Genomic DNA, 22,840 nt, shown 5'->3' with positions numbered 1-22,840 from the left:
AGCAAGAATCTAAAGATAAATTAGATATGTTAAATATTATTTGGGTAGGTAAGTAATGCATTATACTTGGTACCAAAGTGAAAAACAGCTACAGGCAAACATAAGACTTCTTGCCACCCCTGTCATCAGTATCTTAGTTTTCCTTCCCAGAGACAACGATAGTTGCTAGTTTTGTGTGTCTTCTTTCAGGGAGATTCTCTGTATATATTAATGTATATTACCTAAAAAAATTTTTTTTGAGATGGAGTCTCATTCTGTCGCCCAGGTTGGAGTGCAGTGGTGCGATCTTGGCTCACTGCAACCTCTGTCTCCCAATAGCTGGGATTCAAGCAATTCTCCTGCCTCAGTCTCCCAAGTAGCTGAGATTACAGGTGCACACCACCATGCCTGGCTAATTTTTTGTATTTTTAGTAGAGACAGGGTTTTGCCATGTTGGCCAGGCTGGTCTTGAACTCCTGACCTCAGGTGATCAACCCACCTCAGCTTCCCAAAGTGGTGGGATTACAGGTGTAAGCCACCATGCCTAGCCACTTTTAAAATTTTAAATTAAATTTTTTTTTTTTGAGGCAGAATCTTGCTCTGTTGTCCAGGGTGGAGTGTGGTGGTGTGATCTCACTATAACCTCTGCTTCCTGGGTTCAAGCGATTCTTGTGCCTCAGCCTCCCAAGTAGCTGGGAGTACAGGAATGTGCCCCCACACCTGGCTAATTTTTGTATATTTTAGTAGAGCTAGGGTTTCATCATGTTGGCTAGACTGGTCTCCAACTCCTGGCCTCAAGTGATCTACCTGCCTCAGCCTCCCAAAGTGCTGGGATTATAGGCATGGACCAATGTGCCCAGCCTAAAAATTTAATTTAATTTTAGTTGTTTTTTTTTTTTTAGAGAAAGGGTTTGCTCTGTCACCCAGGCTAGAGAGCAGTGGTGTGATGATAGCTCACTGCAGCCTCGAACTCCTGGGCTCAGGCAATCCTCCCGCCTCAGCCTCTTTAGTAACTGGGACTACAGGCATGTGCCACCGCACCTGGCTAACTTTTTTACTTTTGTAGAGATGGGGTCTTGCTATGTTGCCCAGGCTGGTCTCAAATTCCTGGCTTCAAGCATTCCTCTCACCTTGGCCTCCTAGAGTGTTGGGATTATAGGCATGATCAACCTTGCCTGGCCTGTATTACTTAAAAAACAAAACTAAACACAAATGGCTGCCTATTGTTGTGCATCTGCTTTTTTGACTTCACAATACATAAATCCTGCAGATAGTTCTCTGTTGGCTCATGTAGAGTTGCTCAGTTCTTGTAATGATTGGCTTAGTATTGTGCTTATGGATGGACCATCATGTATTAAACCAGGTCCCTGTTGATGGAATTTTACATTGTAATAGAAAATGGGAAGCAAACAGTGCTGTAGTGAGCATCTTGGTAAGTAGGTTTTTATGCAAATATACTCTCATGTCTGTGGAATAAATTTCCAGAAGTAGAATTGCTGGGTCAAGGAGTGTTTTTCTTTTATTTTTGTTAGCAATTGCTAAATTACTCTCCATAAAGGTAGTACCAATTTACACTCCCACTTACAATGTGTGAGTGCGAGGCAGTGGTTTTTAACCTCAAAACCCCAGGCAAGGAAGAGCTTTTAAGTAAAATAAAAATCTTGAGAAAACTCCTATGTGAGAGCCTTTTCTACCGCATAGGGCAGGCTGTAGGGTAGTTCCTGGCATAGACAGTTAAGACTGTTCATTCCCTTTAGCTGCCAACTTGCACATGACTGAGGGTCTCTTGGGTTTTTGGATTCCTATAGTCAGGCTGTGGTCTGGAATTTTGTTCCTGGTAAAAGGTGGGGGCAGCAGCTGCCTTGCCCCTCCTCTGTCAACTTGCTAATCACTGAGTAGCCAAGGAACACCAGAAGCTCACTTTTAAGGAGCTTATGTTTTTGGGGGAGCTCAGATGTGACCAGGGGGCCTATCAACAGGCTTGTGACTTTGATTTCCCAGATATGTAAATTGATATCATTTCTTTCTTTCTTTTTTTTTTTTGGAGATGGTCTGGCTCTGTCACCCAGGCTGGAGTGCAGTCGCACGATCTCGGCTCACTGCAACCTCTGCCTCTTGGGTTCAAGTGATTTTCCTGCCTCAGCCTCCTGAGTAGCTGAGATTACAGGCATCCACTACCATGCCCATCTAATTTTTGTATTTTTAGTAGAAATGGAGTTTCACCATGTTGGCCCGGCTGGTTTCAAACTCCTGACCTCAGGTGATCCACCTGCCTCGGCCTTCCAAAGTGTGGGGATTACAGGTGTGAGCCTGGCCTCAATCAACATCATTTCTAAAGAGGTTCCCCAGAGGGCTGGAGGGAGGAGGAATGGAGAGTTAGTGTTTGATAGGTACAGAGTTCAGTTTGGGAAGATGAAGTTCTGGAGGTAGATGGCAGTGATGATTGTGAATGCCCTTCAAACCACTGAACTACACACTTAAAAATGGTTGAAATGTTAGTTGGGCATGGTGGCACACACCTGTAGTCCCAATTATAACACTTGTGAGTCTGAGGTAGGAGGATCACTTGAGCCTGGGAGGCAGAGGTTGCAGTGAGTCAAGATTGTGCCACTACACTCCAACTTGGGTCACAGAGCAAAATCCTGTCTCAAAAACAAACAAACAAACAAACAAACAAACAAACAAACAAACGAACGGTTGACATGGGGGCGTGGTAGCCCAAGCCTGTAATCTCAGTGGCTCAGGAGACAGAGGCGGGAGGATTGCTTGAAGCCAGAAGTTAAAGACCACACTGGACAACATAGAACTTATCCCTACTAAAAAAAAAAATTTTTTTTTTAAGTCAGGTGTGAGGCCAGGCGCGGTGGCTCATACCTGTAATGCTGACACTTTGGGAGGCCAAGATGGGCAGAATGCCTGAACTCAGGAGTTTGAGACCAGCCTGGGCAATATGGTGAAACCCTGTCTCTACTAAAATACAAAAAGAAATCAACTGGGCATGGTGGCGGGTGCCTGTAATCCCAGCTACACAGGAGGCTGAGGCACGAGAATTGCTTGAACCTGGGCAGAGGTTGCAGTGAGCCAAGACCGTGCCAGCCTGGGCAACAAAGTTTTCACTCTGTCTCAAAAAAAAAGAAAAGTCCTGATGGTGGTGCCTATAGTCCCACCTACTCAGGAGTCTGAGGCAGGAGGTTTGCTTGAGCCAGGAATTCAGGTTTGCAATGAACTGTAATCCTGCCACTGCACTCCAGCCTGGGTGACAGAGTGAGAGTGTGTCTCAACAACAACAACAAAAAGATAAAAAAGCTAATATGGTAATTTTTATGTTATGCGTAGTGAACCACAAACACAAAAAAGGTATAATTCACTGTAACTATCATCTCATGAACAAAAGGAACACTAAGAAGTAGGAAAGATCTAAGAATAAAGAAACTAATGGAGCCTTTTGATTTTTGTTTGTTTTGACACACGGTCTTGTTCTGTTGCCCAGGCTGGAGCACATGATAATGGCCCTCTGCAGCCTCAAACTCCTGGGTTCAAGAGATCCTTCTATCTCGACCTCCTAAAGTGTTGGGATCACAGGTGTGAGCCACCATGCCCAGCCAAAGTGGAGCTCTTTCAATAGCTTGGCCCATTAGCCATGTTCTCATTTCTCCTTGAATCAGCAAGAGCATGGCCAGGCCTGGCGTTGATCACTGAGGTTTGGGAGTCAGCGGAGAGGCCGCTAAGGTCTGGAGCCAGAGATGGCTCCCTAGAGAAGGAGCCTGGGCCGGGCCTGCAGCAGCTGTGTATTCTAAGAAAAGATTCTGTTCTCTAACTTGGGAGACCTGGGGCTGTCTCATTTCTCTGTGTTTAAACAAGAAGTGTGTCCCTGGCCTGCTGCCGGATGTTTTGGACGCTGGTTCAAGTGAAGCACCCAGTGATCTGGGTGTGGTCTTCATTATGATTTTCCAGTTTCCCCAGGGGCTCAGATAACTTTTGCAAAAAGAGCCGGTGAGCAGAGCAGATGTTTGTTTAGAATGACATGGCAACTCAGAGAAGGTGCTCAGAGAGGTTGTCCCTGCTGGGGCTTTGGGGTCTGACCGGTAGGGAGGAGCTTTGCAGAGGTATTGCTTGGCCTCTGCACAGCCATCTTGCCTCACTAATGTGCTGGGTGTTTCACCAGTGAAGGTCATCATCCCAGACTGTAATTACTCTCAGGAAACATGTACCACTAAGTCTCAATGCCTTTAGAGAGTGTGGAAGTGAGCTCACTCTCACTGTGGCCAGGGTGTGACTGACAGTGAATTGGCTTTATGCCACATCTGGCTGAGGGCTCTGACTCTTCCATGATCCACTCTCCATATGAGAGGTCTGTAGTCATCACTATATTGCAGAGAGAGGCATAGTCTTCTAGAACAAGGAACCTCAGTTGAGCTCTTGACCACAGGGAGTCTGCTGCCCTAGGCCAGTGCCTCCCAGCCAACTTGTGACTATTAGACCTGGAGGCTGCTTAGACCCCTGTTGTCTTAACCCTCCTTTCATAGCAGATTCTAGGAGGTAAGGGGCCATCCAGGCTCACAGCCAGTTGGAGTCAGAACGGGCTCTTTAACCCAGTCTGTGAACTCAGGTTCTGTCACCATTGGGGCATTTTAAATCTTAGAGGGTGTTAGTTATAAGGTGACTTTAAATCTGTGGGTTCATATTTGACAAAACCAAAGCCAGGCTTTTGCTTCAGGTGTGCCTCTGAAAGCCCTTGTCAGCTGTGAAGTAAAATGCCAGCAGGCCATTAAGGCACCTGTGATGAGTTTCCCTTTGACTCACTGTTTGTCAAGGAGGTAACACGATTTCGCCATATTCACAGGGCAGTACGGTTGCTGAGCTGACACAGCCTCCTCATGTGGGTGGCAAGCGTATGCTTCCCATTAAGAAAATTGCTACTTTTGAACAGGCTCCCAACAGAACTTTTTCTCGCTTTCTAAAATTAAGAAAATAATAATAACACAAGACACCCAACAACCCAAACTAAGAAAAAAGAAAAAGAAGAAATATTTAACATCGACCCAGAAAAAAAAAAGCAAAAACCTCTGTATTTAGCCTGGTATTAGTATCCATTGGAGCCACATGGACAGAACAAAGAAATTCTCATTTGGATGAGGTTAAGATTGCCGTCCTGTAGCCTTCTAGATGGAGCACAACCTGTAGTTGTGTTATCTAATCCTTGTCCCTACCTCACGAGTATGACAATGCTTAGGCAGAAGCTGCTTCAAACACAAGTAAACTGTGCTGAATTTGCCTCTGAGAATTCTCAGCGGTCTCAGGAGATCATTGGAGAAATTCTCCCAGGTGGCCACAGAATCAGAGCTGTCTTGCTGTGTTAAATCTTGTTGGAGCACTTGAGTCCTGAAGAGGCCCTTGATAAAGGGAATAGTTAGACTTGTCATCAACGCTGAGCCCAGATAGGTCTGGGAGTGGGAGCTGGAGATCTCTGCCCCCGATGTGCAGGTGACTGAAGCTGACTGTGGGCACAAGCCAAAGGGACACAGCCGAGTGACACTGTTTCACGTCCCTGCAGCCTGGCCTCCATCAGTATTAAGTAAGGCACAGCATTTGTGGAAGGGCCATGTGTTCGACAATACTTACCGCATCCAGTAGCCAGATGGTCTAAACAACCCATCAGTCGTATGGTATGTAAATATTTTCCATCATTATCATGGTGCTGCCGTACTGACATTAACGAGGATGAAGAATTACTCTTGAAGAGCTCTCTGTTAAGAGCCAGTCAGGCCGCAGGCAGGGCTGCAAAGCTGTCCCTACACCCTGGAGGCTGACAGCTTTTCAGGCTAGCTTGGTCTCCTATTGCTGCCTTCCGCCCAGGCAAACATTCCCTCACACGGTGGCCCTGTGGACATTCCCCTCAGAGCTCTTCCCAAGCACCACGTTTGTTTCTCATCATGCACTAATATGTTTTCCACTGTTGGCAAGAACTTTGTGACCCAGCATATTTCCCTCTTTGCTTTGCCTACCAGGAAGCACACAGCTAAGATTTTTACTCATTTACTCATAGATTGTTCTCAGTTAGGAGCCCGGTATCGATTTTCTCCTTCCTGTTTGGTTGCTTTCTTTCTGTGCTCTCATGATTGGTGGGAAAATGTGAACCTATGTTGTAAGGTTTTTGGAAGCAGGTAGTATAGATAGAGCTTGAATAACATGAACAGGTTCCCATCATGATCACAGAGTGCAGAACTGGTCTATATCCAATCTCCCTGAATTGTCACCTAGACTGGTAGTTCTAAGAAGGCTAGGATTCGCAATGGCTCACGCCTGTAATCCCAGCACTTTGGGTGGCCGAGGCAGGTGGATCACGAGGTCAAGAGATCGAGACCATTCTGGTCAACATGGTGAAACCCTGTCTCTACTAAAAATACAAAAAATTAGCTGGGCATGGTGGCATGTGCCTGTAATCCCAGCTACTCAGGAGGCTGAGGAGAATTGCCTGAACCCGGGAGGCGGAGGTTGCGGTGAGCCGAGATCGCGCCATTGCACTCCAGCCTGGGTAACAAGAGCGAAACTCCATCTCAAAAAAAAAAAAAAGAAGGCTAAGATTAGACCTCAGCCTAATTCTCCTATGTGTCTCCTACATATCTGATATTTAGTATCAATTTGGTGGATATATTAGTTAAGTAATGCTAACTGCTAGGCAATCCTCTAGTCTCAGTGGCTTATCATAATAAAGGCCTAACCCCCTTGTTTCAGTTGAATTGGATGTTCTGTGAGTGGCCTCCATGTGGTAAATTGGGGACCCAGGATCCTTTCACACTGTGGCTCTCCTATCCCCTGGAGTCCTCCAGTGAATCTATGTAGTCAGCTGGCTGGTAAGAAGAGACAGAGGGAGCATAGTAGATTGTGTGGGGCATTTTTGGGGCCAGGCTTGGAAGTGGTAGACCTCCCCTTCTCATAGAACTAGTCCTGTAGCCTCACCTAGAGTCCAGGGTGCTAAACGTGATTTAGAAAGAGGAAATTGGACCGTGCCAGAGTCTGCCACAGTGAGATATTGAACAGTGAATGAACAAATCCATGAAGGACACAGAGAGTGGAGCAGTCCAGGGGCACACATCTGAGGAGCCCAATGAGTGCATCTGTCTGCCTTGCAAACCTAGATGCAAGTAACTGGACTTGGTGCAGGACTTTGGATTACACGTCAGCATTCCCTTCCGTCCAAACCTTAGGACTGTAGAATGCTGGAGCCAAACCAGGATTCCTTTCAAAGGTCGTTGAACTCAGCCTCCTCACTCTACAGATGGGGAAACAGAGGCCCAGTGAGCAGAGCTGATTTATCCAGAGTCAGCAGCCAGAACTCTAGTCTCAATCCCATGCCAGTGATCACTTCACGGCACTCAGGGAATCCCATCCATATCTCTGTCCACAATGTGCAAACCCCTGCTCTGCACAGAGAGATGGAGAGACATGTAATTAAGTGACAGCTTGAGTTGATCATCTGATGGCCTGCTTACTCCATAGGATCATTGGAGAGATTCCCCAGCCTTACAACAGCTGTATGAAACTCAGCACCGGCTTCATTTAAGCATTCACTCCATTGGGATATTGGGAGTGGAAGACTACTCTCTTCCTAAGACTCATTTAAGCACTAACATCTCTCAGTGGCTCTCATATGTGAGGATGCAAAAGGTCTTCATGAGTCTTATGACAGAAATAGAAATTCCTGCAAACGCACTAGAGAGCTTGGTCACCATCAGTTACCTATTGCTGCTTAACAGAGTGCTTGCTTCCAAACTTAGTGATGCAGAACACTAGCCATTTTATTTATTTGTTCACAATGTGGCAATTTGGGCAAGGCCCAGTGGTGTTAGCTTATCCCTGCTCCACTGGTGTCAGCTGGAACAACTTAACTACTTGGGGTGCAGGACCCATTGACAAGGTGGCTGACTGCACTCCTGTGGCTGGTAAGATGGTGCTGGTGCTTGACTCTATCTGCCAGGGCTGCTGGACAGGACATTTGTTCTCCTCCTTATTACCCCTTGGGTGAGCTATAGGTGGTTGGCTTCTTCCCTGGTTTCAGCTTCCCCAGAGTTAAAATGCAGAAGCATCCAGGCCTCCACCACCACTTCATTCTTGTTCTCCTTCTCCTTGCCCTTTCCCTCCTTTTAAAAACAAACAAACAAACAAGGTCTTGCTCAGTCACAAGGCAGAGTTCAGTGGCATAATTGTAGCTCGCGGCAGCCTCAACCTCCTGGGCTCAAGCAATTCTCCCACTTCAGCTTCCTGAGTAGCTGAGACACAGTAATGTGCCATTGCACCTGGCTATTTTTTGTAGAGATGGGGTTTCTCTATGTTGCCCAGGCTGGTCTTGGACTCCTGGCCTCAAGTGATTCTCTTACCTTGGCCTCCTGCAGCACTGGGACTACACATTGGAGCCACCATGCCTGGCCAGAATGTCCATCTTTTTTTTTTTAGACAGAGTCTTGCTCTTGTTGCCCAGGCCGGAGTGCAGTGGTGCAATTTCTGCTTCGCCTTCTGGGTTCAAGGGATTCTCCTGCCTCAACCTCCCGAGTAGCTGGGATTATAGGCGCCTTCTACCACGCCCAATGAATTTTTGTATTTTTAGTAGAGACGGGGTTTTACCATGTTGGCTAGGCTGGTCTCTGGGAAAAGATGTTAGCAGACTCACTCACACAAACCTCTCCAAAGCCTGGCTGTGCTCCTGGATGCCTCTGGAATATAGGACTTTGCCAGGTTCTCATGGCCCAGGGAAAGTCCTACTGGAGCCACTCAAGGCAGACCCCAGCTGTTTCCTCCCTTGGAGAAGGCTGCATGCTTGTGCTGTGTTTTGTATTGCTGATGGTGGTGCCTCCTATTACATAATCTGTTATTCTGTGCTGCACAAGGCCCTGGTTACTTGTCAAAAGTTTCTAAAAGCCAGCTGTATCAGCTCCAGGCAACTGGGGGTGCTGCCTCTCCCTCATAGTATTAGTCACTCTGTACTTAGCTAAATTTAACTTTTTATCATCCAAATGATATTTTTGTGGGCTTGGGATTTTACATAATGCTACCAACTGCTGCAGGCTAAGAATTTCTCCTCTTTGTTATGTGTGTGTGTGTATGTGTGTGTGCGCATGTTGGGCTTTTTCCCTCTGTGAACTTCTGCATGCTCAAGAACGCCTTGTTCGGTTTCTCTTCCCTTGCTCTGCTTTTCCAGGTCTAGGTTTTGTTCTTTGGTCTCTGCTTTTGCCACTTGCCAGTGGAGAGAAAAATCACTCCTAACAGCTTTCTAATGGTCCTGCAAATGCTTCTGCCTTCACTGGAGGTCTCTTCACTTTGAAGGTCTCTGAGGGTCTGGGCTTCTGAAAGAGAAGCTCAGCTCTGGAGTAGAGTGTTTGTTGAAGAAGCTGGAAGGGAAGGGGAGTAGGATCATGAAACAAGAAATCCATATAGCCAGCCTGCCCAAAGCATGGGGTCCACGATGCCAGCTCCTCCTTTCGGCCTGTAGGATGTTGGGCAGTGATGAAGGGTTCGGAGCTGTTCTTAAAACAACACAGGGAGGTGGGTGGGTGAGAGGATGGAGACCCAGCCTCAGAGGGGCCTGGAGCAACATGTGGGGAGCTGGAGACACAGCTCAGCCATTTGACTTTGAGGCCCCACTGCTCAGAGGCCATAGCACTCCTGGCCCTCATGCAGGGATCTCGGGTCTACACCGTAACTATGCCTGGGACATGCCTTCCTTCATTTTCCCGAGGAGGAAGCTGAAGATCAGCTCAGTGAGATGAAGCAGCGGTAGTAATCACAGTGGCAGCAAAACACTGAGCACTTAAACTGTGTGCCAGGCATGGTGCTAAGCACTTGCTTTTGTTAGCTCATCGACTCTTAAGTCATTCTATGAAGTAGGTACCAGTATCCACTCTCTTTTTTAGATCAGGAAACCGAGTCCCAGAGAGCTTAAGCAGCTTGCTTGGGTGAGGTCTCAAAGCTGGGAAATGGAGGGCCACATTTCAGAATCCATCTACCCCCAGGACTCCTCTTGCCACCCAGTTCTGTGGTCTCTTTTAGGCTACAAGGCTTTCCAAGGGGCATACTGGGACAAAGAGCAGAGATGGCACTTGTACTGTGCTCCTTCCCTGGTGTTATTGTGCTGATTCCACCCTGATTCCGGCCTGATCTAGTTGCCAATTTCCTCCCATGCAAGCTGTCTTTAAAATAAAGCAGGGTTTATATGTATAGGCGGTCTCTGGGAGGGTTAGCCAGAAACTGGAATTTGCCTCTGGACAGGGAACTGGGTGCTGGGGAACAGGGACAAGGGAGAAACTCACTCTTACCCTCTACCCATTTTATCCTTTGAGTTTTGAAAGTTTTCAAAATATAGATGCATTACTTGTCTTAAATTAAGTGATGTTATCTTATTTAAAAATTAGGAACAACTCGGTATATACCCAAAAGAACTGAAAACAAATATCCATACAAAAACTTGTACCGCAATGTTCACAGTAGCACTTATTCACAGTAGCCAAAAGGTAGAACCAACCCAGATGTCATCGATGGATGAATGGATAAACAAGGTATGGTGTATATAATGGAATGTTACTCCATCATAAAAAGAAATGAAGTACTGACACACACTATAACATCGGAGAACCTCAAAAACATGCTAAGTGAAGGATGGCAGACACAAAAGGATACCTATTGTATGATTCCATTTATATGAAATATTTAGAATAGGCAAACCCATAGAGGCAGAAAGATTAGTGGTTGCCAGGGGCAGGGAGGAGGGGAGGATGGGAAGTGACTGCTTATGGATACAAGTTTTGTGATGAAAATGTTTTGGTATCGGATAGTGGTGATGGTTGTACAACATTGTAAGTAGGCTAATAACCATTGACCTATATACTTTGAAACGGTGGGATTTTGTTCGGTTTGTAGATGGTCTTGCTGTGTCACTGAAGCTGGATGGAGTGCAGGGGTGTGATCACCCAGTTCACTGCAGCCTTGATCTCCCAGACTCATGTTATCCTTCCAACTCAGCCTCCTGAGTAGCTGGGATTACAGACGTGTGCCACCACACCCAGCTAACTTATGAATTTTTGTAAAGATGGGGTCTCACTATATTGTCCAGTCTTATATTGAACTCCTGAGCTCAAATGAATCCTCCTGCCTCAGCCGCTCAAAGTACTGGGATTACAAGCATGAGCCATGGCACCTGGCTAAAAGGGCAGGTTTTATGGCATGTGAATTACATCTAAATTGAAAAAAATTAGAAACCATGCCTCCAGATGCAGTCAAAGGCCATGGTCTGTTGTCAGCACTCTGGACAGTTTGCCATGGTGCTACCTACCATATGTATGGGTCTCTCTCTACCCATTTCTTAGCCACCTGCCTCATGGTCGCCATGTCAACGGAGGCTGGAGACAGCAGCGTTTAACTTTGGCAGTACTACCCACTCATTTGGAACTTATACTTTCCACAGGGGCCAGCCTGAGACGTGTGGACGTCTGGGCAGGCTAGTAGCTGGCACCTCATCAAACTGGTATTCTTTAAGTGTTTGACATTTATTTAGTGGGGATGAGGAGAGACTGATATTCTATTAATAGGAATTATATAGAGAAACAGATTCACTTGCTAATTCACTTCCATGGACTGAAACAGAGTCAAGGATCTGAAAAATTTTTAGGAAAGCTTTTCTGACTCTGTTGTTCTTGTCCCCTAAGTGATCTTTTTGTTTTGTTTTTCTTTCACCTGCAGTTTTCCAAACAATTCAAGTAGTATATTGAAGATTTAGATTTAAAACTTAAAGAAATAAAATGACATTTGTTCTTCGGAAACTGCAACACAACGTATTATTTGGTCTTGGATGCCCTGCTCCCCCCCCAGGACTGTGACTACACGTGTGTGAAACATACATTACATGCAACAAACCCCAGCAAGGAATTGTGTTGTGTTTTGTTGTGACTTTCCATGCCCGCTTAGGGCAGTGGACAGATTCACTGTTTACCATTTATGTTAGGGGTCACTGCGGGAAACCTGAGTTAGCCAGCAGCACATTTTTATTTCTATCCAGGGATGTTTTGAGCCCCCTGCCCCTAGAGGTCTTTCCTCAAGTAGCTGCCTGCTGGGTTGGCTCCTTAGCCTGACCCTACATTCACTTTTAATACTTTTAGTCAGAAACATTAGTTCCCTGCAGTGCCCCTCTTTACGTTCCAAGAGTGCTTTTTTGTTGTAACCCCTGTGGATCTAATTCTGCACGGTGTGAGTCACCACTGCCCTTCTCACCCTCCAAGGAGTGTTGTGGTAGTCTGGAGCAGGGCTGGCCTGCCAAATCTGCCTCTCCATCGAGGGGTACATTACCATGGCAAACCCTCAACCCTCTCAACAGCTTTCCTCACCTCAAACATGGGGAGACTTCAGAGTAGCTGGCCTCAGCTGTGGCCTATGGTGGCATGTGGAGGTGAGTCTGGAAGGCCAGCTGGCTTATGGTCACTGGGAGGGCTGGGACCTGCATCCACTCTGCTGTGAGTTCCTGGGCTGTTTCATTTGTTCCAGGGGTCAAGTGTGTAGGTGGGTATATACATGCAGCTGTGGAGATCAGGGGCTGGGGCAGGACAGCGATGGAGCCTCAGTCCCACAGAGGAGCCTGCACAGGGGCGGGCGCACAGGATGCGGTGTAGGTGGCGAGGTTGGGTGCGTGAAGAGCCGCCTACTGCCTGCAACCACACCTCCCACTGCTGTGCATTGCTAGCTGTCCTCACACCTCCCCTATTCCACCCTCTCCCTCCTCTGACTCTTACTGTCTGGCCACTCACTTGGCAGTTGATGACTTTGCCATCCCCAGCCACCGTTCCGTTCCCATTTGTTAGGGCCATGCTTGTCCCTAGTGGGCATGGACTAGCATCTGAGGAGACCCCCCCACCATGCCTGTCCTCAGCTCTTAAAGCAGGGTTGCCCTGGAATTGGGTGTCAGTTCCTGGAATGCTCTCAATTTCCATAGCCAGGAGACAAGCGGCCTCTCTGTCATGGTCATTCGAGAGCCCTGTAGGCTGCTACCTGCTCTCTGGGCCCAGGGGCAGGAGGCTTGTATGGGTGTCAGGCAAATGAGAATGTGTGTTGTGCTGCTAGGTAGGCTACCAGCTTGTCTGTGGTCCCTGTAGGAGCCCTGGATTTGGTGGTGGCTTCAGTAGTACCTGATTTTGCCTCTCTGAGGCTATTGGACCTGGGACTCTTTGGAAATCCATTTCTCCACCTTTTTCATTTTGTTTTGAATGCTTGTCTCTGGCCTCTGGGTAATCAGATCACACTATGCCCAGCTGGAGGGGCTTGCTGGAAGGCTGGAAACCATTTGCATCACCCCACAATGGTGACCACACCCCTGAACCAGGATCAGGATGCCAACCTCTCTGGCAGTGTCTCCTAGACCTCTTCCTGCATTGTCTCATTTTCCAGCCTCCCCTCTGTGGTCTGAAGACCTCTAATGCCAATGAGGTTCATGAGTGAAAATCAAGGTTTGAGACAGAGCTCCAAGGGGCTTCTGAAATAAGATGACTTGTGGTATATGCTGTTGGTCTCAGCTCTTGCTCCCTGAGCAGTTTTCCTAAGTAGAAGGGGTGCCAGGCAATGTTGGGGTATATCTGTCACCAATTCTGAGTTAGGAACTTGCTGCCTGAATGTGTCCTGGACTGGGTCCCTTTGTAAAATGGAGACACCTTTAGTCACATGTCCCCTGTTCAACCCTCTTGGTCCATCAGCACTGTGGGTCTCCCAGTTGGATTGGTGTGGATGATCAGAGTCCAGGTATCTCAACTTCTTTCCCATTGTGCTTCCCCCTGCAGGATGCTGGCACCTGTGTCCTGGTCTTCAACACCCTTCTGTGAGTCTAGGGACGCATCTGTCCTCCTGTGACAGGGACATCAGTGGAGCCTTCTCAGACCCACAGGTAAGGCCATCCATCTGTATAGCGGCACCTTACTTCCCAGAGCTGGGGCCCTGCAGGCCACCCAGGCCTTTGGAGTTTGAGGGTACAGGGACTTTATTGCTGTTTCCTTTTTCCCCTGAAAACTGGACTGTTGTTGTGAGCAGTGGCTCACACCTGTAATCCTAGCACTTTGGGAGGCTGAGGTAGGAGGATCACTGCAGGCCAGGAGTTCAAGACCAGCCTGGGCAACATAGTGAGACTGCATCTCTACAAAAAAAAAAAAAAAAGAAAGAAAGAAAATAAAATTAACTGTGTGAGGTGCCATATGCCTATAGTCCCAGCTACTGGGTAAGCTGATGTGCGAGGATCACTTGAGCCCAGGAGTTCAATGCTGCAGTAAGCCATGATCACACTATTTCACTCTAGCCTGAGTAACACAGTAAGACCCCATCTCTTAAAAAAACACTAAAAACCTGACTTTATCTGATTAATGTGGGGTAGATTGTATTTATTGATTATGCTTTTGCAAATATTGACTTCTCTTCACTAATTAGGAAAGACCGATGTTCTGCCTCTGGCAGCTTTCGATTCCAAATGTGATAAAAACTCCTTGGGTCGGCTTTTGAGGCCCCAGTGGCTGCTATTCTCCTGTTTATAGAGCACCCCAGGGTGGCTCTTTTCTGTTTGCTCTTGAGGCTCAGCTTGGCCCACTCTACCCTTAGTACATAGGACAGTGCAGGCAGGAGTTTTGCTTCTTCTGTGCCTTGGCTGGGAAGCCTAGGCTGTGGCTACTCCCTGGCCTTGGCAGAGAGCAGAGGCCAGGGTGCCACCTTGCACAGCTGCCCACAAGTCATGGTCAGTGGCCCAGAAACAAGCATGAGTGTGTTTTTTATTGTACCATCCCTCTGGGTGCACTCCTGCAGTGAGAAACCAAGGCTAAGTGGAAGGCAGGCCTGAGCCTCTGTCTTGAGTCTCAGAGAGTGCCAGGTCTAGAAACTGAATGTCCCAAGGAGTAGCACTCTCTCCCCTCCTAACCCTAGCTGACAGTAGGAGTCCCTGGCCTCCCAGGCTTCTTTACATTTCATGTTTCTGAGTCTCAGGCACAAGTCCTGGCCTTGGCCTCATTTTCCATGCCAAGGCCTTTGTTGGGCAGAACAGGAGTTAAAGTGATTTTTCCTTCTTTTTTTCTAAATTTTGATGAATCCTCCCTGTGCACTCATCAGCTAGTTTCAGCTTTGGAGGCACGGAGGATGGATGTTCCATCAAGGGAAGCTAGCAAAGCTGAGGTGAGGATGCTAGTGGGGGTAGGGTTAATATACCCAACCCTTGCTGCATGGGGCTAAGTTCCACAGTAACCACGAGCAGTGCCTGTTGGGGTCCCCTTTTACACAGGAAGCCTAGGCTCAGAGATGACAGATCTCAGCTCAAGGCTGCACAGCTAGTCAGTGGTGGGATTGGGACTGGACCCCAAGTCTTGACTTGGAAGCACATGGTATGGTTTTCCAAATTCGGCCTGTGATTCACAGGGCCCTTGGTTCAGCCCATGCTCAACCCTCACTTGTTGTCTGATCTCAGGTAAGTAGGTAAGTCCCCTCCCTTCTCTGGCTGCCCTATCCTCACTGGGAAGACATGGCACGTTGTGATGGGGCCTCTTAAGTTGCCTCTGGCATCGTAGTTCCAGGCTGGCATCGTGGGCTGATTTCTTCTCTAATTGCTCATTCTTTTCAGTTGCTGTGAAAAGGCCTCCAAGTGCTAAGAAGAGAGAGTGCTATGTTGTATTTTTTGTTTTTCTGTTTTGTTTTAATTCACTTTCCAAGGTGTCCCAGCTGCTGGGAGTGGGTGTAGGGGAGGGCATATAGTAACACTCAGCCTTGACTCTCAGCTTCTCCAGGGGTCACTTGGGTTCTGCGGGGTTGGGGCCTCGTGGTTGTCCTGTTGCCAATGGTCTTGGCTGCCAAGTCGAGGCAGGGCCCGGTGAGAGCTCTTCTGCCCTGCATGGCCTGAGCACTGACATTGCTCTGAGGGACCTTGCTTCAACATAGCCTTGGCCTCCTGTCACCTTTCTTATAGGAAGAAGGTTCTATTCCTTCTTAACAACTACATTCTAGAGTGCAGTGGCTTTGCAGAGACCATGGCCTTGCAGCCCACCTCATCCAGAGGTCCTCACTTAGACCTAAAATATCCTTAGGAATTATTCTGCTCCACTTATTTGTCCATAAAGTATTTATTGTTACTTAGTATGCACCAGGGACTCTTCCAATTGCCAGAGATGCCTGTGTGAACAAAATACATAGGTGTCCCTGCCTGCATCTGGTTTATACCCTGGTACATTCTTTGAGCTTTGCTTATGAAGTTCTAGCATCCTGAAGTTCTCTCCTCCCACCTCTGTCAGGTTCCTGTTTCCCTTTCCAAGCCCATTTCCAACAGCTCCTTTCCTCTAAAGCTCTATTGTGAGGCCTGGGTCCACATTAGCCTCTTCTTCCTTCCTCTGTGCTGTCACGGCATACTGCTTGGACCTCAAATAGAATTCTTGGCACCATTTTTCATGAAATATTTTGGTAAGTGTCTGTGTCTGCTGTCGGCCAGGGAGTCCTGTAACGTGGGAGACTTGCCTTTGGTCCCCATCCTTTCCCCCCAGATCCTGGACTAGAGAGCTGGTGCCACTTTTAGGTGCTTTTCCTAAAACTCACCCAGACCTAGAAAATGGCAGGTCCCATGTGAGGATGATTAGGGTTGCCCCCTCCATGCCTCTGCACCCCCCTTGGGAGTTTGTGGCATAGTGACCACCGGACCCTGGTAGCACCACCTTCCCCAGGGTTGGCTGAGAACGAGATCTTTCCTTCTCTTCTCTCCTCCACAGGGGACTGAAAAAGCAAAGGGCTCAAGGACCAGGGTTTATTTTTAGAATTGCTCCTTGCTGTAGAGGAACCCAGAGCCCTTCCTTCCAGAAGGTGGGGTGGCAGGTGGTGGGTAGGGGTGTTGTATCGGACCAAGCACAGAAAGTCAACACCAAGACTAAAAGTATGCCAAATTGCAGGGTTTATTGCTGGCGACCATGGAGGACTCACGTCTCTCCAACCCATGGCAGAGAAAGAAGGGTGACAAGACCTTTTTATACTCACAAAACCACCTTGGGAGTGGGGGTGAAGAGTGGAGATGGGAATGAAAGCTGTCAGTCACCTCCTAGGCTGAGACGAGGGTGAGGGGGCTCTGGATATTCCAAGGGCCAGGGGACTTTTGTCATTTCTATTGCCACTTAAGAGGTTTACAGAAGTTAAGATAAACATTAGTTTATACATTATTTGGACAGGTGTGGGGTCCACAGATTTTTCAGTTGCTTGGCGCCAGGATGGAATTATCTGGGGTGCTTACTCTGGCCATTACCGGTAAACAGAGGCCAGCAATTCTGGCAGTTACAGATAAGAGAAAGCATGCAGCTTTACCTTTTGGCATTTTAGCAGTTTTTCAGAGGCTGAGGTTAGCATTCATTGTGAGGAGAATGGAAACAGTTTTGTCCTTTATAAAATGGCAGTGTACAGGTTCTAACTCTAGGCTAGCTATATCACAGGGGTAGCTGGGGTTGTTTCTCCTAGTACTGCCTGACTGTCTTTCACAGAAGGAGTCTGCCTTAAAGAGGAGGGTCCCAGCAGGGAGAACATTTGCCCTCAGCCCCCACAGTTGAAAACATTTGCCATTTGGTGCTGGTGAGCAGAGCTTCTGGCATTACCATGAGCCTCAGTATCCCTTGGGGTGGGAGCTCAGCGGGGAGGATCCGGGGCCCAGGCAGTAGCTTCCTTCCGGACTCCCCGTGGCTCAGGCAGGGAGGGGCACTTCCTGCCATTGTCTCTGTGACAGGCCTCGAAAGGTCACTGTCTCCTGAGGAGAAAGAGAGCTGATGACATGGGCAGGGCCTCAGACCACAGAAGCAATGACACACATTCTCCAGGGCACGTCCCTACCTCCCCATGATGTCCCTCACCCCCACCTCCAGCCCCTTGGATGAAGTGTCGTCCCAGGCTAAGAAAGGGCTTCTCTCTACCCTCTGCAGCAGCAGAGCCCTACCCACCACAGGGCCCTTGCTTCCTAGTTTCTCCTCTCAGGCAGCCCCAGTCCCACATGGGAACGTGAGCCTGTCTGTCTCTGTGGCATTTAGGTCTGTGATAAGTCTGGAATGTTAGAAGGCTGCAGCCCAGAGAGCCCAGAGCATGGGGAGACTGGAGAGGAAGTAGAGGGCTGAGTGCCCTCATGCCCTGGAGCAAAGATGCTGCCCTGAGTTCTGCAGAGTTCCTTCTCAGCTCCTTTGCTGTCCCCACAGAGCTTGGTAGAGAGCTGGGCACAATCTGATGATCCATGTCATACTCTAGCCAGCTGTGTCACCTGTGGTCCTCCTGACTGCTCCTGTCTGTATTTCATTTTTCGAGGTGGTTCTTTGCCACACACCCAATACTGCTCAGTACACGGGGCTTCAGCCAGAAATTGTTGGCTCTTCTTGGCCCTCCTCTTCTTCCTGTTCCCCGGAGCTCTCAGGACCCACCCCTGCATTTGTCTTGTTTGCTCTGGTGCAGCATGTCTTCCTGAGAATGTACATTCTTTTCTTCCTTTTTTTTACCTTTTAAAATTTTTATTTATTTATTTTTTTACTCAAAACGATTTTTTTAATTGCATTTTAGGTTTTGGGGTACATGTGAAGAACATGTAAGATTGTTGCATAGGTACACACATGGCAGTGTGGTTTGCTGCTTTCCTCCCCATCACCTATATCTGACATTTCTCCCCATGTTATCCCTCCCCAACTCCCCACCCCACGCTGTCCCTCCCCTATTTCCCCCCACATACCCCAGTGTGTGATGCTTCCCTCCCTGTGTCCATGTGTTCTCATTGCTCAACACCCGCCTATGAGTGAGAACATGCGGTGTTTGATTTTCTGTTCTTGTGTCAGTTTGCTGAGCATGATGGTTTCCAGGTTCATCCATGTCCCTACAAAGGACACAAAGTCATCATTTTTTATGGCTGCGTAGTATTCCATGGTGTATATGTGCCACATTTTCCCTGTCCAGTCTGTCATCAATGGGCATTTGGGTTGGTTCCAAGTCTTTGCTGTTGTAAACAGTGCTGCAATAAACATTCGTGTGCATGTGTCCTTATAATAGAACGATTTATAATCCTTTGGATATATACCCAGTAATGGGATTTCTGGATCAAATGGAATTTCTAGGTCCTTGAGGAATTGCCACACTGTCTTCCACAATGGTTGAACTAATTTACACTCCCAACAGTGTAAAAGTGTTCCTGTTTCTCCACATCCTCTCTAGCATCTGTTGTCTCCAGATTTTTTAATGATCTCCATTCTAACTGGCATGAGATGGTATCTCAATGTAGTTTTGGTTTGCATTTCTCTAATGACCAGTGATGATGAGCATTTTTTCATATGTTTGTTGGCCTCATGTATGTGTCTTCTTTTGTAAAATGTCTGTTCATATCCTTCGCCCACTTTTGAATGGGCTTGTTTGTTTTTTCTTGTAAATCTGTTTTAGTTCTTTGTAGATTCTGGATATTAGCTCTTTGTCAGATGGGTAGATTGCAAAAATTTTTTCCCATTCTGTTGGTTGCCGATTCACTCTAATGACTGTTTCTTTTGCTGTGCAGTACTTTTTTAAAGGAATTATTTATTTACTTATTTTAGAGATAGGGTCTTGCTCTGTCACCCAGGCTGGAGTACGGTGGTGTGATCATGGCTCACTGCAGCCTTGAATTCCCAGGCTCAAGCAATCCTCCCACCTCAGCCTCCTGAGTAGCTGGGACTACAGTTGCATGCCATAACACCTGGCCCAGAATGTATTTTACTTTCAACCAGGTGGCAGAAGCCTGCATTCCTCTGGCTTGTGTTGAATTGTGCTTCAGAAGGATGTTTTCTGGCTACCTTGTTGAGACAAGGCTAGCTGGGGTGAAGAGAGGAAGCAGGGGGCCTGTGGCGAGACGATTGTGTTTCTGGGTGATGCTTTTGGTTACTTTTTGAGGTTCACGCAAATATGTCATGCTTTCAGGGGGATGGGCATGGGTCTGTTTCACTTGTGCTCTTCAGGACAGGCAGGACCAGGAAGGAAGCTGGCCTGGCCTACCTGAGGGCATGTGAGGCCAGGTGCCCTGCTGTCTCGGCCATGGTGGTCTGGGGCTGGGGGCGTCTCTGGATCTCTGCCTGCAGGTTCTCAGCATGGGAAACCCCTTCTCACTACCTTTCTTTTCCTTGTTCCTCGTTTCTGCCTTTCTTTGGCCGTGGTACAGAGCCCCGGTTTTCGGTTCATTTCCAATACTTTGCCATGGTGGGTGTCCAGTGTACTCATGTTGGTGACCTCATCCTGTCTGCAAGGAGGCAGCTGGAGGCGTGAGGGTTCAGCACTTTAGGTGCCTGGAGGCATTTCCATATGTGCTGAGCCCCCATGCCTCCCAGTAGTCAGGTGGCGTCAGCAGAAACGTTCTGGACCTGTGTCCCCTATGTCACTTCCTTTCTTTGTTTCTCTACACACTTCCTGAGATGCAAACCCTGCCTGGAACAATCAGTTTTGTTCCTGGAGACAGTGTTCAGAGCTTGGAATTCTCAGAAGGATTCCTGAGATGGAGCCATTCAATCTGGAGAGTTGAATAGCTTGAGATTCTTCATTTCAGCAGCACGATTGACCCCTCAGTGGATGAGTAGCGATTCCTTCCACACATATTTAGTGAGTACCTACTATTCTAGGAGCTGGGCATAAAGATGTGATAAAATGTTAAAAACTTCTGGCCCTCCTGGGGCTTGTATTCTAGTTGCAGTAGACACTCAATAGACAAATAGGCAGTAAAACCTGTAAGCACATCAGATGGTGATCAGAGCTGCAGAAGCAGGGGAAAGGAAGGCCTCCCAAGTTGGGGACATTAAGCAAAGGCCTGAAGGAGGTGGAGAGTGAGCCAGGAGGGTAGCTCAGGGAGAAACGCTCAGGCAGTGGAGTCGGCCTGTGCAAAGGCCCTGGGGCAGGAGCTTATCCAGGATGTTTAAGAAACTGGAGTGAGTGAGTGAGGCGAAGAGAAGCAGGAAGGAGGTCAGAGAATATTGAGGGCCCCAATGGAGCAGGGCCTTGAAGGCGGTATCAGGACTTTGACCCTGAGTCTGAGTGACCTGACGCTTTGGAAATGTTTGAGCAGTAGAGAGTCAGGATCCGAATTGTGCTTTAAATGGATGGTTTCTGGTTATGGTGATGAGAGTAGGCTGGATGGGAGGAAGGGAGGAAGCTGGGGGACTGTGGGGAAATGATTGCAATAGGGAGAGGCGGTGGGTATATAGGGGTTGTGAGCCTTTTGGGCCCCAGGTGTGTTCTAAAGGTGGAACCTAGAGGAATTCTGAGGCATTGGGTGCACCTTGCTTAAAAGAAGGTTCTTGTGGACTTGGAGAGATGCAAGAAGTCATCTAAGCCAAACTTTACACGTAACCCACTGGAAAACTGAAGCCTAAGAAAAGTGACTTGTCCAAAGTCCCATGACAAGCTGGCTAGTTGCAAAGCCAAGATTTGGGCTTCTGGAATGCAGTTCCAATGTTTTTGCAGCTGAAACAATGAATGGTTCCAGTGAGGTTGAGGGCCAAAGAAAGAAGGGCTGGCCCCAGGGTCTCAGAGCCAAGCCACAGGGTCCTGGCGGCACCCACAGTGGCCAGGGTGGAAGCTTCCACTGGCCAGCGGGAGCCTGAGGCTTTGTGAGCTGAGGATTCTTGGCCCTCCGGGCCTTCAGCAGCTTTCTCTGGGCCAGCATTTTGAACTTAGCTGGGCTGCAGTCTTGACAATGTTAGGCCTTGGGCAGATCAAAGTCAGTGCTCCTGTGCATTATTCAGTTGGCTCGTGCCAAGCCTCCAGGGAGTGTCAGGCCCGAGCAAATAAGAGAGTCTTGCTGTCAAGGAAGTTAGCACTTCAAGGGAGACAGATAAGCAAACCCAGGAAGCCTGTATGGTCAGGGTCATAGGTTCATGTTTGAGGCATATGCAGGGAACTGGCCAAGGTCAGGGGATCATCACTCTAAGATAGTCACTAAAACAACTTCTGCTGCTGCCAGATGCCCCAGGGAACACAAACCAGAGGCCTTGTGTCTACCAAGGTTTGTTTAAATCCATGATTCATTTAGCCTGGTGTGATGGTGTGCACCTATAGTTCCAGCTACGCAGGAGGCTGAGGCAGGAGGATTGCTTTAGGCCAGGAGGTCAAGGCTGTAAGGAGCTATGATTGCACCACTGCATTCCAGCTTGGGTGACTGAGTAAGACCTGTCTCTAAGCAAACAAATTCATGATTCAGTCTCTTGGAATACAGCAGGCAAGGAAAGTTGGTGGGGGCTGAGATCTGACTGCCCTACAGGTAACTGTCACCAAGAACAGGTTTCCTTAAACCCCCAGGGACCCATACATTTAGCTTGATCACTACAGGGTGGCCTCGCATTGCATTGGATGACTTCCATATGCTTCTTTGTGAAGAAAGCTGGTATTTTGTGTGTGTGTGTGTGTGTGTGTGTGTGCAAGGCTGCTCTAATGACAGGCTTTAAGGTTTCCTGTGGCTGGTGGGATTCAGAATGAGACCTGTGAATTTCCCAGCTCAGCATGGGAAGAATCGGGTGTCATCTTTACGCTCCTCAGCATGAGGGCTGCCTGTGGGGGATGGGAGGGAAATATTTTGCTTTTGCTCTCTTGGGAAGAACTGAATCTATAGAGCAAAGGGAGGGAAATCCAGTTTGCTTTTTCTTTCAGTCTTTTAACTCCATCTTTCCCCATCACAGAAAATGTATTGTTGAGCAATGACAACTTGGACGACATTACTTCCATTGATTGGTGTATGGGCGGCCCTGGGAAACCATTCTCGACTGCTCTGGTGAGTGCCCTGGTGCTCACCGGTGATTACAGGACAGGATAAGGACATGGCACCCAGGGGTGGAGCAGTCAGGGCTGGGCTGCTGGAGGC

The 22,840-nt window shown here is 47.9% G+C and overlaps 1 protein-coding gene across 19 annotated transcripts in view; it reads left to right on the top strand.

Moving 5' to 3' along the window:
• PITPNM2 (phosphatidylinositol transfer protein membrane associated 2) overlaps positions 1 to 22,840 on the top strand; it is a 167,271-nt gene that overhangs the window by 25,336 nt on the left and 119,095 nt on the right. For 11 of the 19 annotated variants that reach the window (XM_078337577.1, XM_078337576.1, XM_078337578.1 and 8 more), the window contains exon 2: positions 13,791 to 13,894. The gene's annotated coding sequence lies outside the window, so the exon portion shown is untranslated. Of the gene's footprint in view, positions 1 to 13,790; positions 13,895 to 20,461; positions 20,590 to 22,658; positions 22,751 to 22,840 lie in introns of those variants that run through there. The other 8 variants (XM_078337594.1, XM_078337591.1, XM_078337586.1 and 5 more) reach the window with 3 other exon arrangements.

The sequence above is a fragment of the Callithrix jacchus genome, chromosome 9 (assembly GCF_049354715.1).
Source record: "Callithrix jacchus isolate 240 chromosome 9, calJac240_pri, whole genome shotgun sequence".
Lineage (NCBI taxonomy): Eukaryota > Metazoa > Chordata > Mammalia > Primates > Cebidae > Callithrix > Callithrix jacchus.
The sequence above is the reverse complement of the archived record's forward strand: the minus strand, read 5'-3'. Positions and strand labels throughout refer to the sequence as shown.